This window comes from Oncorhynchus mykiss, chromosome 22 (assembly GCF_057628025.1).
Source record: "Oncorhynchus mykiss isolate SJ-2025 chromosome 22, ASM5762802v1, whole genome shotgun sequence".
In the NCBI taxonomy this organism is placed as follows: Eukaryota; Metazoa; Chordata; class Actinopteri; order Salmoniformes; family Salmonidae; genus Oncorhynchus; species Oncorhynchus mykiss.
The window spans coordinates 5,919,063-5,938,794 of NC_143043.1; the positions used below are offsets into that span (position 1 = coordinate 5,919,063).

Consider the following 19,732-nt stretch of genomic DNA (forward strand, 5'->3'; position numbering starts at 1 on the left):
AATGGCTCTCTCTCTGGCCCAAAAAGCTCTGGATTAACTATGACACAAATGCTGCTCAGAGACATTTCAGGTCAGATTAACAATAATACATATATGACCCATCTCTCTCCCTTTCTCTGGTACAGAAATTGACAGCATGGAACAGTGTTTCGTTTTACACTGGATGGGTCTGTGTCATAAAAAACAGGGAGTGGAAACGTACTGAGGTGTTCCACATAGGTGAAGCATTATGAGATGAGAGTGAGAGGTATGGAATATAGCCACATTATCAGACGCCCTTTGTCTCCCCTGTCCTTTATCTCCCTCGCCTGTCCATGTAGCTAAACCATACACCCTGCCCCTTGTCCCTCTAGCCGGACTAAGAAGCTAAACCCTGTCCCCTGTCTCTCTAACTGAACTCAGTACCTAAACCCTGTCCCCTGTCTCTCTAACTGGACTCAGTACCTACACCCTGTCCCTCTAGCCGGACTCAGTAGCTAATCCATGTCCCCAGTCTTTCTACTTTAAACTAAGAAGCTAAACCCTGTCCCCTGTCTCTCTAACTGGACTCAGTACCTAAACCCCGTCCCTCTAGCCGGACTCAGTAGCTAACCCATGTCCCCAGTCTCTCTAATTTAACCTAAGAAGCTAAACCCTGTCCCCTGTCTCTCTAACTGAACTCAGTACCTAAACCCTGTCCCCTGTCTCTCTAACTGAACTCAGTACCTAAACCCTGTCCCCTGTCTCTCTAACTGGACTCAGTACCTAAACCCTGTCCCTCTAGCCGGACTCAGTAGCTAACCCATGTCCCCAGTCTCTCTAATTTAACCTAAGAAGCTAAACCCTGTCCCGTCTCTCTAACTGGACTCAGTACCTACACCTTGTCCCCTGTCCCTCTAGCTGGACTCAGTAGCTAACCGGATTCTGGAACAGGATTCTGGGTGTCAACAGCACACTCATTATCTGTTTCCCACCACAACTAAAATAAACACACACACACTAGTTCAGCAGCACGCAGTGCAACACAGGGCAGCATAGGTCATGCATCAATAGAGCATTATCAACCCATCAGGTGACACTGCTATTCTTAGACTTTACATACGGAGAGGAGAGGGAGAGAGCAGTGTGTGTGATATTTGTCTTTATTTGTTATTATTATTTTCTATTCTTATTATTTGTTATTGTGTTGCATTGCCGAGAGGGAATCTCCACGGAAGCATTTAGTTGGACTGTGTATACCATGTATATCCTGTACATATGACAAATAACACTTGAGAGTGAGAGAGAGAGTATGTGTGTGAGTACAGTACCAGTAAAAAGTTTGGACACACCTACTCATTCCAGGGTTTTTCTTTATTTTTACTGTTTTCTACATTGAAGAATAATAGTGAAGACATCACAACTTCGAAATAACACATATGGAATCATGTAGTAACCAAAAAGTGTTATATATATATTTTATATTTGAGATTCTTCAAAGTAGCCACCCTTTGCCTTGATGACAGCTTTGCATTTCAATTAACAGGTGTGCCTTGTTAAAAGTTCATTTGTGGAATTTTTTTGAGTCAATAATTTGTGTTGTGACAAGGTAGGGGTAGTATACAGAGAAGGCCTATTTGGTAAAGGACCAAATCTACATTACGGCAAGAACAGCTCAAATAAGCAAAGAGAAAATAGTCAATCATTACTTTAAGACATGAAGGTCAGTCAATGTGGAAAATGTCAAGAACTTTGAAAGTTTCTTCAAGTGCAGAAGCAAAGAAGGAAGGAAGACCTAGAGTTTCCCCTGCTGCAGAGGATAAGTTCATTAGAGTTACCAGCCTCAAATTGCAGCCCAAAGTAACAGACACAACTCAACAACAACTGTTCAGAGGAGACTGGGTGAATCAGGCCTTCATGGTTGAATTACTGCAAAGAAACAACTCCTAAAGGACAACAATAATAAGAAGAGGCTTTCTTGGACCAAGAAACATGAACAATGGACATTAGACATGTGCAAATCTGTCCTTTGGTCTGATGAGTCCAAATTTGAGATTTTTGGTTCTGTGTGAGACGCAGAGTAGATGAACAGATGATCTCCGCATGTGTGGTTCCACCGTGAAGCATGGCTGTGATGGTGTGGGGTACTTTGCTGGTGACACTGTCAATGATTTATTTAGAATTCAAGGTACACTTAACCACCATGGCTACCACTGCATTTTGCAGCTATATGCCATCCCATCTGGTTTGCGCCTAGTGGGATTATCATTTGTTTTTCAACAGGAAAATTATCCCAAACACACCTCCAGGCCGTGTAAGGGCTATTTGACCAAGGAGGAGAGTGATGGTCCTGCATCAGATGACCTGGCAAGGCCCCTGGGCCCGATGGATATGTCATAGAATTCTGTAAGAAGTACTGTGCCAGTCTAGTTCCACTTAAGTTGCGAATGTTTAACCTGTTAAAGCTCTAGGGGCGCTATTTCATTTTTGGATAAAAAACGTTCCCGTTTTAAGCGCGATATTTTGTCACGAAAAGATGCTCGACTATGCATATTCTTGACAGAAAGAAAACACTCTGAAGTTTCAGAATCTGCAAAGATTTTGTCTGTAAGTGCCCCAGAACTCATTCTACAGGCGAAACCAAGATGATGCATCACCCAGGAATTAGCAGAATTTCTGAAGCTCTGTTTTCCATTCTCTCCTTATATGGCTGTGATTGCGCAACGAATGAGCCTACACTTTCTGTCGTTCGCCCAAGGTCTTAGCAGCATTGTGACGTATTTGTAGGCATATCATTGGAAGATTGACCATAAGAGACTACATTTTCCAAGTGTCCGCCTGGTGTCCTGCGTCGAATTCGGTGCGCAATTGCCAGCTGCTTCTACTTTACCATTTGATTCAGGGGAGAAAGCATGTGTCCAAGAACGATGTATCAATGAAGAGATATGTGAAAAACACCTTGATGATTGATTCTAAACAACGTTTGCCATGTTTTCAGTCGATATTATGGAGTTAATTTGGAAAAAAGTTTGCGTTTTGAGGACTGAATTGATGGATTTTTTTTGGTAGCCAAATGTGATGTATAAAACGGAGCTATTTCTAATACACAAGGAATCTTTTTGGAAAAACTGAGCATCTGCTATCTAACTGAGAGTATCCTCATTGAAAACATCAGAAGTTCTTCAAAGGTAAATGATTTTATTTGAAGGCTTTTATGTTTTTGTTAATGTTGCGTGCTGGATGCTAACGCTAATGCTAACGCTAAATGCTAACGCGAAATGCTAACGCTAGCTAGCTACTTTTACACAAATGATTGTTTTCCTATGGTTGAGAAGCATATTTTGAAAATCTGAGATGACAGTGTTGTTTACAAAAGGCTAAGCTTGAGAGATGGCATATTTATTTCATTTCATTTGCGATTTTCATAAATAGTTAACGTTGTGTTATGCTAATGAGCTTGCTGATAGATTTACACAATCCTGGATACAGGGGTTTTTTCATAGCTAAACGTGACGCAGAAAACGGAGCGATTTGTCCTAAACAAATAATCTTTCAGGAAAAACTGAACATTTGCTATCTGAGAGTCTCCTCATTGAAAACATCTGAAGTTCTTCAAAGGTAAATGATTTTTTTGAATGCTTTTCTGTTTTTTTTTGTGTAAATGTTGCCAGCTGAATGTTAATGCTAAATGCTATGTTAGCCATCAATACTGTTACACAAATGCTTGTTTTGCAATGGTTGAGAAGCATATTTTGAAAATCTGAGATGACAGTGTTGTTAACAAAAGGCTAAGCTTGAGAGCTAGCATATTTATTTCATTTCATTTGCGATTTTCATGAATAGTTAACGTTGCGTTATGGTAATGAGCTTGAGTCTGTATTCACGATCCCGGATCCGGGATGGGGAGATCAGAAAGGTTAAACATTCCAAAGAAAATGCCAAACTCCCGCAAACACTGTATGAGGCTACAATAGCACTGATCTTGAAAAAAGATAGAGATTCCATGGAGATGTCGTCTTATCGCCCAGTGTCGTTATTCCCCATACAAAATAAGGTGTTGACAAAGATATTGTCAAACCGATTGAAAAAATATGTTTCTGACACCATACACACTGATCAGACAGGTTGTATCCCAGGCCGACCTATATACTACAATTTGAGATGCCTTTTCAACGTAATGTATCATGATCATATAGTTGAGGCAGTGGTAATTGCTCTTGACGCAGAAAAGGCGTTTGATAAGATTGAGTGGAAGTATATGATGTCGGTTCTGGAGCAATGTATTAATTGGATTAGAATTATTTATGCACACCCAATGGCGTCCGTGGTAACCAATCAGGAAATGTCACAGTCATTCCGCCTGTTCAAGGGCTGCCGACAGGGGTACCCTATTGCGCCTGCTCTCTTCACTATGGCCATGTAACGAACCGTTTGCTCATTCGTGCTCTGGTTAAAATAAAATAAACGCAGCACAAAATGTCCCTACATGCAGACGATGTTCTTTTGTTATTATCCAAGCCTAAAACTTATATTCCCCCCTTACCTTCTTGGTGACAGGGCTGCAGTATTTTCACATCCGGATGAAATGCATGCCCACATTCAACTGCCTGCTACTCATCCCCAGAAAATAAGATATGCCTATTATAGATTATAGATTTGGATAGAAAACACTCTGAAGTTTCTAAAACTGGTTGAATCATGTCTGTGAGTATAACAGAACTTATTTAGCAAGCGAAACCCCCAAGGACAAACCATTCAGATTTTGTTTTTTGAGGTCACTCTCTTTCCAATGAGTTTTCATTGGGAATCCAGATTTGTAAGGGACCTTCTTGCAGTTCCTATTGCTTCCACCGGATGTCAACAGTCTTTAGAAATTGGTTGAGGTTTTTCCTTTGTGTAATGAAGAAGTACGGCCATCTTGAACGAGGGTCACTTGAAGTGTACTGTTAGATAGAGGCGCATGACCAGAAAGCTAGCTACAGTTTGTTTTCTGTTTGTATTGAACACAAATCATCCCGTCTTCAATTTGATCAATTATTTACATTAAAGAATACCTAAAGTTGTGTTACAAAAGTAGTTTAAAATGTTTTGGCAAAGTTTACAGGTAACATGTGAGATAATTTGTAGTCACGCTGTGCAAGTTAGAACCGGTGATTTTCTGGATCAAACGCGCCAAATAAATGGACATTTTGGATATATATCGACGGAATTAATCGAACAAAAGGACAATTTGTGATGTTTATGGGACATATTGGAGTGCCAACAAAAGAAGCTCGTCAAAGGTAAGGCATGAATTATATTTGTATTTCTGCGTTTTGTGTCGCGCCTGCTGGGTTGAAATATGCTTTTCTCTCTTTGTTTACGGAGGTGCTATCCTCAGATAATAGCATTGTTTGCTTTCGCCGAAAAGCCTTTTCGAAATCTGACATGTTGGCTGGATTGACAACAAGTGCAGCTTTAATTTGCTATCTTACATGTGATGTCATGAAAGTTTGATTTCCATAGTAATTTATTTGAATTTGGCGCTCTGCAATTTCCCTAGGCTTTTGGCCAGACATATCCCAGAGAGGTTAGTTAACTTGATAAATACATTCGGCTCCTTCTCTGGCTACAAGATAAACTGGCAAAAAAAGTGAATTGATGCCGATATCACGGCCTGTGGATATGCAATTTCTGCAATCAACAGTGATGGACAAGTTCACAAGCCATGGCATTGTAGTGACAAGAAAACTTGATCAGCTCTTGAAAACGAATTGGGATATGAACATTTATTAGCTTAAACAAAATATAGATGTTTGGATACTACATGATTCCATATGTGTTATTTCATAGTTTTGATGTCTTCACTATTATTCTACAATGTAGAAAAGAGTAAAAATCAAGAAAGACCCTGAGTAGGTGTGTCCAAACGTTTGACCTGTACTGTACGTGTGTGTGTAGCAGCTGGCTGTGTATAGGGTCTCAGTAGCACTGACTTCAATTGCTTAACTTCCACTTTCTGCTGTCCCTCTTATTCCCTCTGTCTCTCTCTCTCTCACTCTCTTCCGTTTTCTCTCTTTCTCTCCTTCTCTATCTTAATCTTGATTTATGCAGCATTTATTGTATTTGCTGGACACAATGGGGCTAATGTACAAACACACACACACACACACACACACACAGTTCACCTAACAGTGGAGAGAGAAAATTCAGTAACCTGAAATCTTAAAACCTTTTACTGCGGAGGGCTAAATCAGGGTCACACACAGCGTTTCTTGGTAGTCTTAAACAAGTCTACTTTGAAACAAAAGTATACACCTCACACACATGGTTATGGGCTTAAAAACAAGAAGGCCATGTCTGTACCATGTCATCAAATGTATTCGATTATATTATTAAATGTATTCGATTTTGAATTTGCATCTCAATATTACACTGTACATCACGGAAGACAGAAATATAACAAAACCATTACGACATAGAAACCGCAGATTTTCGGCAGCTTTAAAAAATATATGTTTATTAATAATGAAATTATAAAAAAAATATGAATAACCTTCCACCCATGAGCCCACTAGGTCAGATGACTGCAGGAAAGGGCTATATACCGGGCATCTAACTACTATGACAGCTTAGCCTCCATACTGTACACCAGGGATCATTAGATCAAAAATAAGGAGCTGATTTTAGTAGCTTTTGACTGCACCTATCACTCCCGTTGAGTTTTTAGCTAGAGGTGACCAAAGTTAACTGAAATTGGTAGTGGTTGTTTAAAGAAAACCAAACCATGGATTACAGTTTATCCTGGCCCATAGACTACTTTTAGGGTGAGGAACCATCTTACATGAAGTTGTAAAACCTTGATATTCCTTTTCCTTAAAGGCCTGTTAAGCATAGGTGTCCGCTAGAAACAATTGAAGAGTTTGATTCCAAAACATTTTTCATTTTTTCATCTAACATATCCAGGTGTTAGAATGGCCAAGTCAAAGTCCAGACCTGAATCCAATCGAGAATCTGTGGAAAGAACTGAAAACTGCTGTTCACAAATGCTCTCCATCCAACCTCACTGAGCTCGAGCTGTTTTGCAAGGAGGAATGGGAAAAAATGTCAGTCTCTCGATGTGCAAAACTGATAGAGACATACCCCAAGCGACTTACAGCTGTAATCGCAGCAAAAGGTGGTGCTACAAAGTATTAACTTAAGGGGGCTGAATAATTTTGCACGCCCAATTTTTCAGTTTTTGATTTGTTAAAAAAGTTTGAAATATCCAATAAATGTCGTTCCACTTCATGATTGTGTCCCACTTGTTGTTGATTCTTCATAAAAAAATACAGTTTTATATCTTTATGTTTGAAGCCTGAAATGTGGCAAAAGGTCGCAAAGTTCAAGGGGGCCGAATACTTTCGCAAGGCACTGTATATACATGTTTTTGCACACTTATTTCATACCAAAAAACGCTATAGTGGTATGGTAAAAGCGCTGATTACATAAATTGTTCCAGTTGATATGCAGACATTGTCAATGGCCTACTTGAGTTGCGAGGTAATTTGCTAAATGAAGGACTGCCAACGCCACTTGAGCTGCGACTTGCGCTACTGAAACAAGTGAGCTTTCTCATCAATATCAAACAAGCCCTCAGAGTCTCACTGCAGAACTAGACGTTTTTGCACTTTTTGCTAAATGTCAAATATCGAAGTTGCTCCAAACATCACATTTCGAGGTTAAGGGTTTAAAACATTAAGTTTAGGCATTAATTATGAATTGTTAAGTTAAGGGTTAGGGATAGGGTAACATGCAACCTTCTGATCCGGAGTCATGAGGGATTACGTCTATACACCACCCCCATCCACAACACCCTAGCGAAACCCAGGCTTACTTGATGGTAACAGTGCTCACAGTTGCACCTAGTGGCTGGTTTTGAAAACATTTCCCAACGTCCTCAGTACATGGACGAATGTCCAATTTCAAAGTCAATCTTGAGCAATCTGTCTGCGATATCACTGTTCACCGTTTACTCCCGTTTCATAAGGGTGTTATTTCCTTTGTAATGGGAATTACAGTGAACAGCATTGGAAAGCTAAAATTAGTCCCTTTTTAACAAGTGGATACCCACATTTGGCATGTTTTTTCTTTTGCCCTGTGTTTGATTTTAGAGCTTAAACTTGTCCAACATGTCTCAGGACCTACTCACTGCCACAGTCGTACTCTGGACCTAGTTTTGTCCCGTGGAATAAATGTTGTGGATCTTAATGTTTTTTCTCATAATCCTGGACTATCGGACCACAATTTTATTATGTTTCCAATTGCAACAATTAATTTGCTCAGACCCCAACCAAGGAGCATCAAAAGCAATGCTATAAATTCTCAGACAACCCAAAGATTCCTAGATGCCCTTCCAGACTCCCTCCACCTACCCAAGGACAGAATACAACAATCGGTTAACCACCTAACTGAGGAATTCAACCCCTCTTTTGACATTGCTGCTACTCTCTGTTTATCATATATGCATAGTCACTTTAACAATACATTCATGTACATACTATCTCAATCGGGCCGACCAACCAGTGCTCCCGCACATTGGCTAACTGGGCTATCTGCAATGTGTCCCACCCGCCACCCCCTCTTTTACGCTACTGCTACACTCATATATGCATAGTCACTTTAACCATATCTACATGTACATACTACCTCAATCAGCCTGACTATCCGGTGTCTGTATGTAGCCTCGCTACTGTTTACAGCCTGTCTTTTTACTGTTGTTTTATTTCTTTACCTACCTATTGTTCACCTAATACCTTTTTTGCACTATTGGTTAGAGCCTGTAAGTAAGCATTTCACTGTTGTATTCGGCACAAGTGATAAATAAAATTTGATTTGATTTAATTTAATACCCTAGATGCAGTCACACCCCTAAAAACGAGCTCTGTAGCAAGCTTCCAGAAAATTGGAACGGAAATGGCGCTACACCAAACTGGAAGTCTTCCGACTAGCTTGGGAAGACAGTATCATGCAGCATAGAAGCATTCAACTTAATTGAGGAAAATAAGAACAATTCAACATTTATTTTTGATACTGTCGTAAAGCTAACTAAAAAGCAGCATTCCCCAAGAGAGGATGGCTTTCACTTCAGCAGTGATAAACTCATGAACTTCTTTGACGAAAAGATCATGATTATTAGAAAACAAATTATGGACTTTAAATCTTTAAATCTTTAAATCTGCGTATCCCTCCAAAGCTCAGGTGTCCTGAGTTTGCACAACTCTGCCAGGATCTAGGATCAAGGGAAACACTCCAATTTTTTAATACTATATCTCTTGACACATTGATGAAAATATTAATGGCCTCTAAACCTTCAAGCTGCATATTGGACCCTATTCCAACTGAAGACAAATAATGTATATGTAACGCTTCAGTCTGGTTTTAGACCCCATCCTAGACCCCATCCTAGCACTGAAACTGCACTTCTGAAGGTGGCAAATTATGTTTGAATGGCATCAGACCGAGGCTCTGCATCTGTCCACGTGCTCCTAGACCTTAGTGCTGCTTCTGATACCATCGATCACCACATTCTTTTGGAGAGATTGGAAACCCAAATTGGTCTACACGGACAAGTTTGGGCCTGGTTTAGATCTTATCTGTCTGAAAGATATCAGTTTGTCTCTGTAGATGGTTTGTCCTCTGACAAATCAACTGTACATTTTGGTGTTCCTCAAGGTTTGGTTTTAGGACCACTATTGTTTTCAGTATATATTTTATCTCTTGGTGATGTCATTTTAAAACATAATGTTAACTTTCACTGTTATGCGGACGACACACAGCTGTACATTTCGATGAAACATGGTGAAGCCCCAAAATTGTCATCCCTGGAAGTCTGTGTTGCAGACATAAGGAAATGGATGGCGGAAAATGTTCTACTTTTAAACTCGGAAAAAACAAAGATGGTAGTTCTAGGTCCCAAGAAAGAAAATAGATATTCTGTTGAATCTGACTATTAATCTTGTACAGTCGTCTCAAATAAAACTGTGAGGGACCTCGTCGTTACTCTGGACCCTGATCTCTCTTTTGACGAACATATCAGGACTGTTTTAAGGACAGTTTATTTTACATCTACGTAACATTGCAAAAATCAGAAACTTTCTGTCCAAAACTGATGCAGGAAAATGAATCCAAGCTTTTGTCACTTGTAGGTTAGACTGCTCTACTTTCTGCCTACCCAGATAAAGCACTGAATAAACTTTAGTTAGTGCTAAACGCGGCTGCTAGAATCTTGACTAGAACCCAAACATTTGATCATATTACTACAGTGCTAGCCTCTCTACACTGGCTTCCTGTTAAGGGCTGATTTCAAGGTTTTACTGCTGACCTACAAAGCATTACATGGGCTTGCTCCTACCTATCTTTAAGATTTGGTCCTGCCGTACATACCTAGACGTACGCTACGGTCACAAGACGCAGGCCTCCTAATTGTCCCTAGAATTTCTAAGCAAACATCTGGAGGCAGGGCTTTCTCCTATAGAGCTCCATTTTTATGGAAAGGTCTGCCTACCCATGTGAGAGACGCAGACTCGGTCTCAACCTTCAAGTCTTTACTGAAGACTCATCTCTTCAGTAGGTCATATGATTGAGTGTAGTCTGGCCCAGGAGTGTGAAGGTGAACGGAAAGGCACTGGAGCAACGAACCACCCTTGCTGTCTCTGCCTGGCCGGTTCCCCTCTCTCCACTGGGATTCTCTGCCTCTAACCCTATTACAGGGGCTGAGTCACTGGCTTACTGGTGCTCTTTCATGCTGTCCCTAGGAGGGGTGCGTCACTTGAGTGGGTTGAGTCGCTGATGTGGTCTTCCTGTCTGGGTTGGCGCCCCCCCTTGGGTTGTGCCGTGGCGGAGATCTTTGTGGGCTATACTCAGACTTGTCTCAGGATGGTAAGTTGGTGGTTGAAGATATCCCTCTAGTGGTGTGGGGGCTGTGCTTTGGCAAAGTGGGTGGGGTTATATCCTGCCTGTTTGGCCCTGTCCGGAGGTATCATCTGATGGGGCCACAGTGTCTCCTGACCCCTCCTGTCTCAGCCTCCAGTATTTATGCTGCAGTAGATTATGTGTCTGGGGGCTAGGGACAGTCTGTTAAATCTGGAGTATTTCTCCTGTCTTATCCGGTGTCCTGTGTGAATTTAAGTATGCTCTCTCTAATTCTCTCTGTCTGTATTTCTCTCGGAGGACCTGAGCCCTAGGACCTAGGACTACCTGGCATGATGACTCCTTGCTGTCCCCAGTCCACCTGGCCGTGCTGCTGCTCCAGTTTCAACTGTTCTGCCTGTGGCTATGGAACCCTGACCTGTTCACCGGACGTGCTACCTGTCCCAGCCCTGCTGTTTTCAACTCTCTAGAGACAGCAGGAGCGGTAGAGATACTCTCAATGATCGGCTATGAAAAGCCAACTGACTTTTACTCCTGAGGTGCTGACTTGTTCCACCCTCGACAACTACTGTGATTATTATTATTTGACCATGCTGGTCATTTATGAATATTTGAACATCTTGGCCATGTTCTGTTATATTCTCCACCCGGCACAGCCAGAAGAGGACTGGCCACCCCTCATAGCCTGGTTCCTCTCTAGGTTTCTTCCTAGGTTTTGGCCTTTCTATAGAGTTTTTCCTACCACTGTGCTTCTACACCTGCATTGCTTGCTGTTTTGGGTTTTAGGCTGGCTTTCTGTACAGCACTTTGATATATCAGCTGATGTAAGAAGGGCTATATAAATACATTTAATTTGATTACTTAAATTAAGCAAACGCATAGCCAGGGTTACGCTCCAACACTCAGACATAATTTACAAACGAAACATGTGTTTAGTGAGTCCGCCAGATCAGGGTTGGAATACTTGGGAACCCAATTGGGTTATCTTATTGTATTTGAGTTCTTTTGGATAATAAAACAGTGTCAAACCTTGCTCGTGGTTATCTCACGACATCGCCAATGATTTGCTTGTTAAACGTTGCTGAACTCTGATCACATCACTCAAAGTCTTGCTAATATAATGATTAACAAAATACTTTACCGACTTTTTTTGCATTGAGATTTTCCAGGCTCATACCTCTATCAGAGACTGACAACTGTGTGGCCAATAAAACACCCGCCTGTCTGAGACAGACAGCTCTGTTAGCAAATAAATTGTCAGCATTCTAAAGCCACTGCATCAGATTCCTAGGTTTGTCATCCACTGAGAATGTAGCGTTATTGAGGTGATTTACACAGACACACACGCAAATCCATGCATTCATAAACAAAACATACACTCACACAAACACATAGACTAGGCCACCCCTTTACACACACACACACACACACACACACACACACACACACACACACACACACACACACACACAACATACACACAGCCTTTCCCACTGTGGAGCTGAAGTCATCAGACTGCAGGCCAGGTTCAGGTGGATGGGAGCACGGTGCAACACAACCTTGCCATCACTTCCTGTTTAATAACGGTCATGTCCCTTCTTGTCACCCCCTTAGTGTTATATAACAAACACAACCCCAGGGTAGCATCCCAAATGGCATCCTATTCCCTACTACCTTTGGGCCTGGTCAAAAGTAGTGTACTAAATTGAGAATATGGTTCCATTTGGAACAAGACTCATCCTGTTCCCTCCACATAGCCTACCCAAGGCAGGGAAGGGAAAGTGCTTCCAGGCTGCTCCATGATCCGAAGAGGGGTTTAAAACCATTATAAATTTAACAGAGACGGAGAGTGCATACATGCAACAACTACTGTACTGTATCGCACTGTAAGAGCCCAGACACCCCGGCCCCTACCTTCCCCCCGTTCCCCTCCCCCCCGGCAAATCAAAAAAAGTTTGTTGGGCGGGTAGGGGAAGCTACCCTCCCAACAAACTTTTTTTATTTGCCGTGAGTGCTTTATTCTAATAACTACATCAACATCAATGCCGGCTCTTGAGGAGGTTAGAGTTGATGCTACTATAGCATCAGTTATGGCAGAACTGGAGGGCATTACTACATTGAAAGAACAGCTATTAACCACATTGAAGGCTTTTCTATGGGAACAAGATGTTTTCGCTCTTCTCCCGACCAGGTTTGGCAAGAGCTTGATTTACCAGCTGGCTCCGCTGGTAGTCAAGAGAATGTGACGGATCGACAAACCCATTACTGATAGTCATGTCGCCATTAGTTGCTCTCATGTAGGACCAAATCAGAGAGGCTGCGAAACAAACTGGGGATCACTGCTATGCAGCTCGGTGTAAATAATTACACAGACATAATCCATGGACGTTGCCAGATTGTTTTCGGTGACCCAGAAAGTATTAGTCGCTGAATATGCTGGCATTAAGTGTATCAAGAAAACCTCATAGGGATTGTTGTTGATGAGGTTCGGGTCACATACAAATGAAATAGTAAATATAGCTAGCTATATAATTTCACACCAAACGCATTTGGGCTATGTTGAAGTTAGAAACTAACGTTCACTAGCTAGCTAGTAGTGCATAAGTAAACAACTTTCTCAAACATAATTAGCTGGCTAACTAGCTATTTGCCATGCCATTGCACTACATTTTAAAGTTAGCAAGTAATAGACAGGTGACTTACTGTGTTTGCAAGTAGTGGGGCAGCTAGCGGAAAATACAGAGCGTAGGGGTTGGTAATGTTCTCTAGTTATGACTTAGGGGTTGGTAATGTTCTCTAGTTGCGCCGTGATTGGCTCAGTGTTCAGTTACTCATGGGGACAGTACGTCACCGCAAAATCTACAGGGAGAGCTCGAAAATTCAAGCCCCTTGGGTGCTGCCGTAGATTAACATTAGAAGTGCTCAGCTGGGTTGTGTTTCGGAGGACGCATGGCTCTCGACCTTTGCCTCTCCCGAGTCCATATGAGAGACGCAGCGCCGGGACAAGACTAATTACCAATTAGAATACCACGAAAAATGGGTAAAACATTATTACAAATATAAGGTCATTAGCCATAGATAAAATTATGTCAAATCACGTTATATCTACCGTAGCTTTGATTGGACTGATCATGTCAACATCATACTTTCTTAGCTAGCAAGCTAGACAAGCAGTCATCTTCATGAATCAAGGTGACAATCTACTGGTAAATCCTTTCCAATCCTTGTCATATGTAGAGAAATTATAGATAAAATATATAGGTGCTCATTGGCCATTGGACATAAACATTACACAACAAGTAAGAAATTGCAAAATCAACAATGAGTGGTTTGGAAGGAATCAGTGACTGCAAGCATGGCAAAGCAATCACTAGCCTGCTATTCAGTGGAGAGGGTGTGTGGTCCAAGTCTGGGATTAAGGGTCTCTTTATCAAGCTTAAAGGGATACATATTCACATGCAACACCATGGGTCAGAAAATGTTGAAGATATTGGCCATACTGTCAATCTAGCATGTCTTCTGCAGCGTTCAAAACAACTGGAAACTCGAAACTGGGAAATCTGAAAAACTTCAGTGAGATCAAACAACTGGGAATGAGCTCCGCCTGGAAAATCACATTTTGAGCGGTCATCCAACTCAGAATTCCACGTCGGGAACTCGGGCCTTTTTCTAGAGCTCCGACTTGAAGATCACTGACATCATGATTCAACGCTGTTTTTTTTCATAAATCCAGAGAATGCCATGCTGATGAAAAAAAAATGATGGCAAAATTTGCCCACAAGAAGGACCGCCATGCCACCTTCCTTATCAAGTGAGCACACAACAACAAGGTGAGTCTAACAATATCTTGTTTGCTACTGCATAAATTATGTAATATGCAAGGGAGATATGTATACTGTAGCTAAGAAAGTAATACTAAGTGTAGATCGTGTAGTAAGCTTTTAGTAGGCCATGTGCCTCACCCTAATAATTTGGTCGCATTCCCCTTCATAACTTAGCCTACTGTTCTGACTTGGTGGTGCACATGTAGCCTATAGCTTGTCTTAGAGAAATGTCATCATTGAATATTGTAAGAGCTTTCATTGTCTGCTTATATGCCTCCATTATTTATCCTACGGTTCTGACTTGGTGTACAGGGAGAACACTGTAAGAATGGCCCATGTTCTGAATTCTGTTACTGTACATTTCAAAAGTGTTGAACAAATAGTTATTTTGACTACGTCCGTCTTAGATCACTCATTAATGTCTTAATCGAAATTACAGATTGCCTCTAATCTGCTCATCGTCCCCTTATGCCATAGTTCAAGTATTCCCAAACTGGGGTACGCCAAATAAAAACTTTATAGTGTTCAGCAAAATAACAACACAATGTCAAATACAGGTAGCCAAGTCAAATAATTAACATCTAATCACATTAGCCGATACTCACTCGCGGGAATTCCACAAATGGTCCGTATTTAGCCAAATGTAGCTGCTGCTCATGTTGGTATTTGTACTGATGGCGCAAATAGCCATGGCAGGGAGACATATAGTCGAGTGGTAACGCGCGTGCAAGCAGTTGCTCCCGACACCACTTGGGTACACTGCAGCATCCACCGAGAGGCTCTTGCTGCCAAGGGAATGCCTGACAGCTTGAACAATGTTTTGGACACTACAGTCAAAATGGTTAACTTTGTTAATAAAGCAAGGCCCATGAACTCTCAAGTATTTTCTGCACTATGCAACGATATGGGCAGCGACCGTGTAACGCTTTTACAAGGGGCAAAGTATTGACACCTTTTTTTAAATTGAGAGACAAGCTTAAAGTTTTATTTACTGACCATAAATTTCACTTGTCTGACCGCTTGCACGATGACGAGTGTCTGGGTGATGTTTTGTTTCACCTGAATGATCTGAATATAGGATTACAGGGACTCTCCTAACTAACTATTCAATGTGCAGGACAAAATTGAGGCTATGATTAAGAAGTTGGAGCTCTTCTCTGTCTGCATTAACAAGGACAACAAACAGGTCTTTCCATCATTGTTAGATTTTTTGTGTGCAAAATAACTCAAGTTTACGGACAATGTCAAATGTGATATTGCGAAGAAACTGAGTGAGTTGCATGCGCAATTAAGCAGGTACTTTCCCGAAACGGATGACACAAACAACTGGATTCATTATCCCTTTCATGCCCTGCCTCCAGTCCACTTATCGATATCTGAACAAGAGAGCCTCATCGAAATTGCAACAAGCGCTTCTGTGAAAATTTAATTTAATAAGAAGCCACTGCCAGATTTCTAGATTGGGCTGCGCTCAGAGTATCCTGCCTTGGCAAATTTTGCTGTTAAGACACTAATGCCCTTTGCAACCATGTACCTATGTGAGAGTGGATTCTCGGCCCTCACTAGCATGAAAACTAAATACAGGCACAGACTGTGTGTGGAAAATGATTTAAGACTGAGACTCTCTCCAATACAACCCCACATTGCAGAGTTATGTGCATCCTTTCAAGCACACCCTTCTCATTAACCTGTTGTTAAATAAAAGGTTAAAATAATAATAATAAGTGTTTTAAATAATCACATGGCCATATTGATACGTATGTTATGTTCTTACAGCTTCTATCCCTGTATTTAGGATTCATTGTAGTTGACTTTCAATCCTGGCTTGAGTAGTGAGGAGCCACCCCCTCTCGTCCCTTGCTTCCCAAAGCTCCACTAATCATACATTTAAACCAATATGATTGACACCTGCACATGTTTAAGGTCATGTCTGATTTGTTGAACTATAACAAGTTTGAGAACCACTGCCATAGTTTGTACATCTCAATTGCCAGTAGAAACCACATTTGTTTAAGCAAGTCTGCCATATCAGCTATGTTTTTTTTTTAAGGCAGTAAATGAGGCTGAATGAACTGTTTCGCTGCCAGACAAGGCTCCGCTGATAGACAGGTGTAGCAGTGTTAAGGATTCACTCCATGGTGCTGAAAAGAAAGCTCTGCTGTTGGGACAGCTTTATGTAGGCCCTGACAGTTTGTGGGCACCATTTGTCACCGTTATAGTGCAATTCATTTATTGTTTAATGTTGTGTTGTGCTTTGCTGGCATGCAGCTAAAACATTTTTTTTTGCTTGTGTCCAAATGCAACAGAATTCATCTTTCATAACTTTAGGTCTAATCCTATCAGGATTTAACAGTTTATTTTAGGTAATTTCTCAATCTATGATTCATATTACATATTACAATAGATGTGCACTTTATTACAGTAGACAACAAGAACGATGCATGTAAAGTCACACGAGGTATGGCTAAATAAAAAGATTGATATGACAGTTCAAACCTCCTGCAAAATACATTTTCAGCTGCATTTTACATCAAAAGTGTATTCTCCTTAACTCCCTGCTCCCAACAAGGTAAACATAGCATAGAAATGAAGAGAAGGTTCAATAGTGTTGGACAAGGAACACACTCTGGCTGCACTGAATCCAATGCAGTAGCCTAATCTTTATAGCGCTACGTTTAGCGAAGCACATACAGTATGCAAATTATTTTGATGGCTTTATTTCTATTAGGCTCAAATTGACATTTGTATATGTAGCTGCCTTTGTTGGTTCAAATATTGTCCTGGTGTTGAATATTGTCACACCCTGACCATAGTTTGCTTTGTATGTACTATGTTTTGTTTGGTCAGGGTGTGATCAGAGTGGGACGTCTTGTTTGTCTGTTTCTGTGTTTGGGCCTGATATGGTTCTCAATCAGAGGCAGGTGTTAGTCATTGTCTCTGATTGGGAGCCATATTTAGGTAGCCTGTTTTGTGTTGGGTTTTTGTGGGTGATTGTTCCTGTCTTTGTGTTTGTTGCACCAGATAGGGCTGTTTTTGGTTTTTCAAGGTTATTGTTTTTGTATATTGTTCTATTTTTATCTTTATTACAGATGTATCTAAATAACCACGCTGCGTTTTGGTCCGCCTCTCCTTCAACAGAAGAATCCCGTGACAAATATGGTGCAGAGTCTACGCAATTAATCATAAAACTATTTAAAAAATCATAAAGATATGCTACAAATCACAACAGCTGATCAAGTCTATGCGAGTTCTGAATACATCATATCTTGAAAGTGATCCAATCGCTTTCAAATTAGTTTTGTTCAATGCCCCTCGGGCGGGAACTACTTCAATGGAAGCCCTTCCAGACTGAATCAGTCTGGTATTTACGAGGCTAGTATTCTAAAGCCTGCTTACTATTTTATTTCTGTGTTGAATGCTGTGAAAGGGGTTATTTTTAATCGCTTGCTGTTGATATGGCTTCCTTCTGGAATACGATGTGGTACGTGGTGGAGGACTGAAGACTACATTAACACTACAATTACAGGCAGGAAACAGCAACACCGCAATCACATTCACAGGCAATAATGAGAGAAATGGGAAGGTTGGTTAGATGGAGAAGGGGTCAAAGAAAATGAGCAGACACACAGAGAGGAAAAGAGAGAGACAGGACAGAAACAAGAACAGAGATCAGAAATATAAAGATAGCCAGAGCTAGATAACAGAGAGATGAAGATAGTGAGTGAGTGAAATAACAGAGTGAGATGAGAGAGAGAATAGTAGGAGGCAGGACCCAGGCTTACTGACGCCAGCCCTGTACTGTCAGACCTGATACAACGTACACAGAGTGAAATACTTATAATGACAATCAGAGCACTGTATGGCCCGACTATTCTCCTGTGTGTGTGTGTGTAGTATACACATGAGTCTATATATAATGCAATCAGCAACCAGATTCAATATGTGTAGCAGAGTGAGTTCATAACCATCTTCCTGACATGGAAGGTGAACCCGGCATCCTCTGCACAGTAGCACATCGTCACTCAAAGTCAACTGTGCTAACTAATGTACCAATCGGATAGCCAGTCACTCAAAGTCAACTGTGCTAACTAATGTACCAATCGAATAGCCAGTCACTCAAAGTCAACTGTGCTAACTAATGTACCAAGCGGATAGCCAGTCACTCCAGGAGTGGCAATTGACTTCAAATATCAAGGAGGGTGACATCACCTCACTGCACGATGGCTGCTACTAGTGCACAACTAACTAAGTAGCGATTTCACATTGCTACACATGCACACAAGTTAAGTACTTCTGCACTGTGATCATGGCGCCACACAACACAACACGACATGAATAATATTTGAATGTATTATTTCCTTGGGTAAACATCAGATTCTTTCAGAACACTGCTGAGGACCAGCTCCAAAATAATGTCCTGATCACCAGGTACTGAATGTCCAGTGAAATGGAAAAAGAGATTTGGCCATAATTATGATTCAAGCAGCTACAAAACCTGAGTGGTATCCAACGAAGTAAGCAAGATCTACTCAGGGTTTTCTAAAGCTAAACAGCTTCTGATAATTTCACATTCCAGCTCAGGCTTAATCCATACTACAACGGTGGATATTGCTTGTCCATCTGCCACTAACTCTAGCATGTTTGTAACTGCGCTTGCATGTTGCACATGGCTAGTAGAACGCAGAACTCGTCACTGAGACCATGCTGAAAAAACTATGCATGGGCGAGTCAGTGCCACTTTTCCATTTGTTCTGAAATCAAATTTAAACAAAAAGTTATTGTGCAAATTCAGCAGACTATGGTGTGAAATAGGTTTTTAGAAGTGTCATCCTTATTGTATTACTTGTCATTAATTCCGACTTTGCTGTACTTATCAATGCGCAACCACAAGCACCTTTTTTCCCACTCCTATCGATACAATCATTTTATTACTTTAAAAAAAAGTGTTAATGTGTGTTAAGTTTAAAATGCATTCTGTCATTACTAAATGTGACTCGTTTCAGGAAACTAAGTGTATGTCGCAGGTCACTACTTTACAGGAGAGCCATTTGAACATAAAC

The 19,732-nt window shown here is 41.0% G+C and overlaps 1 protein-coding gene and 1 long non-coding RNA gene across 2 annotated transcripts in view; one reads left to right on the forward strand and one right to left on the reverse strand.

Moving 5' to 3' along the window:
• Positions 1-19,732, reverse strand: part of fgf14 (fibroblast growth factor 14) — a 321,509-nt gene that overhangs the window by 202,251 nt on the left and 99,526 nt on the right. The window lies entirely within an intron of this gene.
• On the forward strand, positions 2,780-11,286 carry LOC149972766 (uncharacterized). Its single transcript, XR_016490466.1, has 3 exons — positions 2,780-3,146; positions 3,515-3,576; positions 11,149-11,286. It is a non-coding gene; the product is annotated as an uncharacterized LOC149972766 (long non-coding RNA).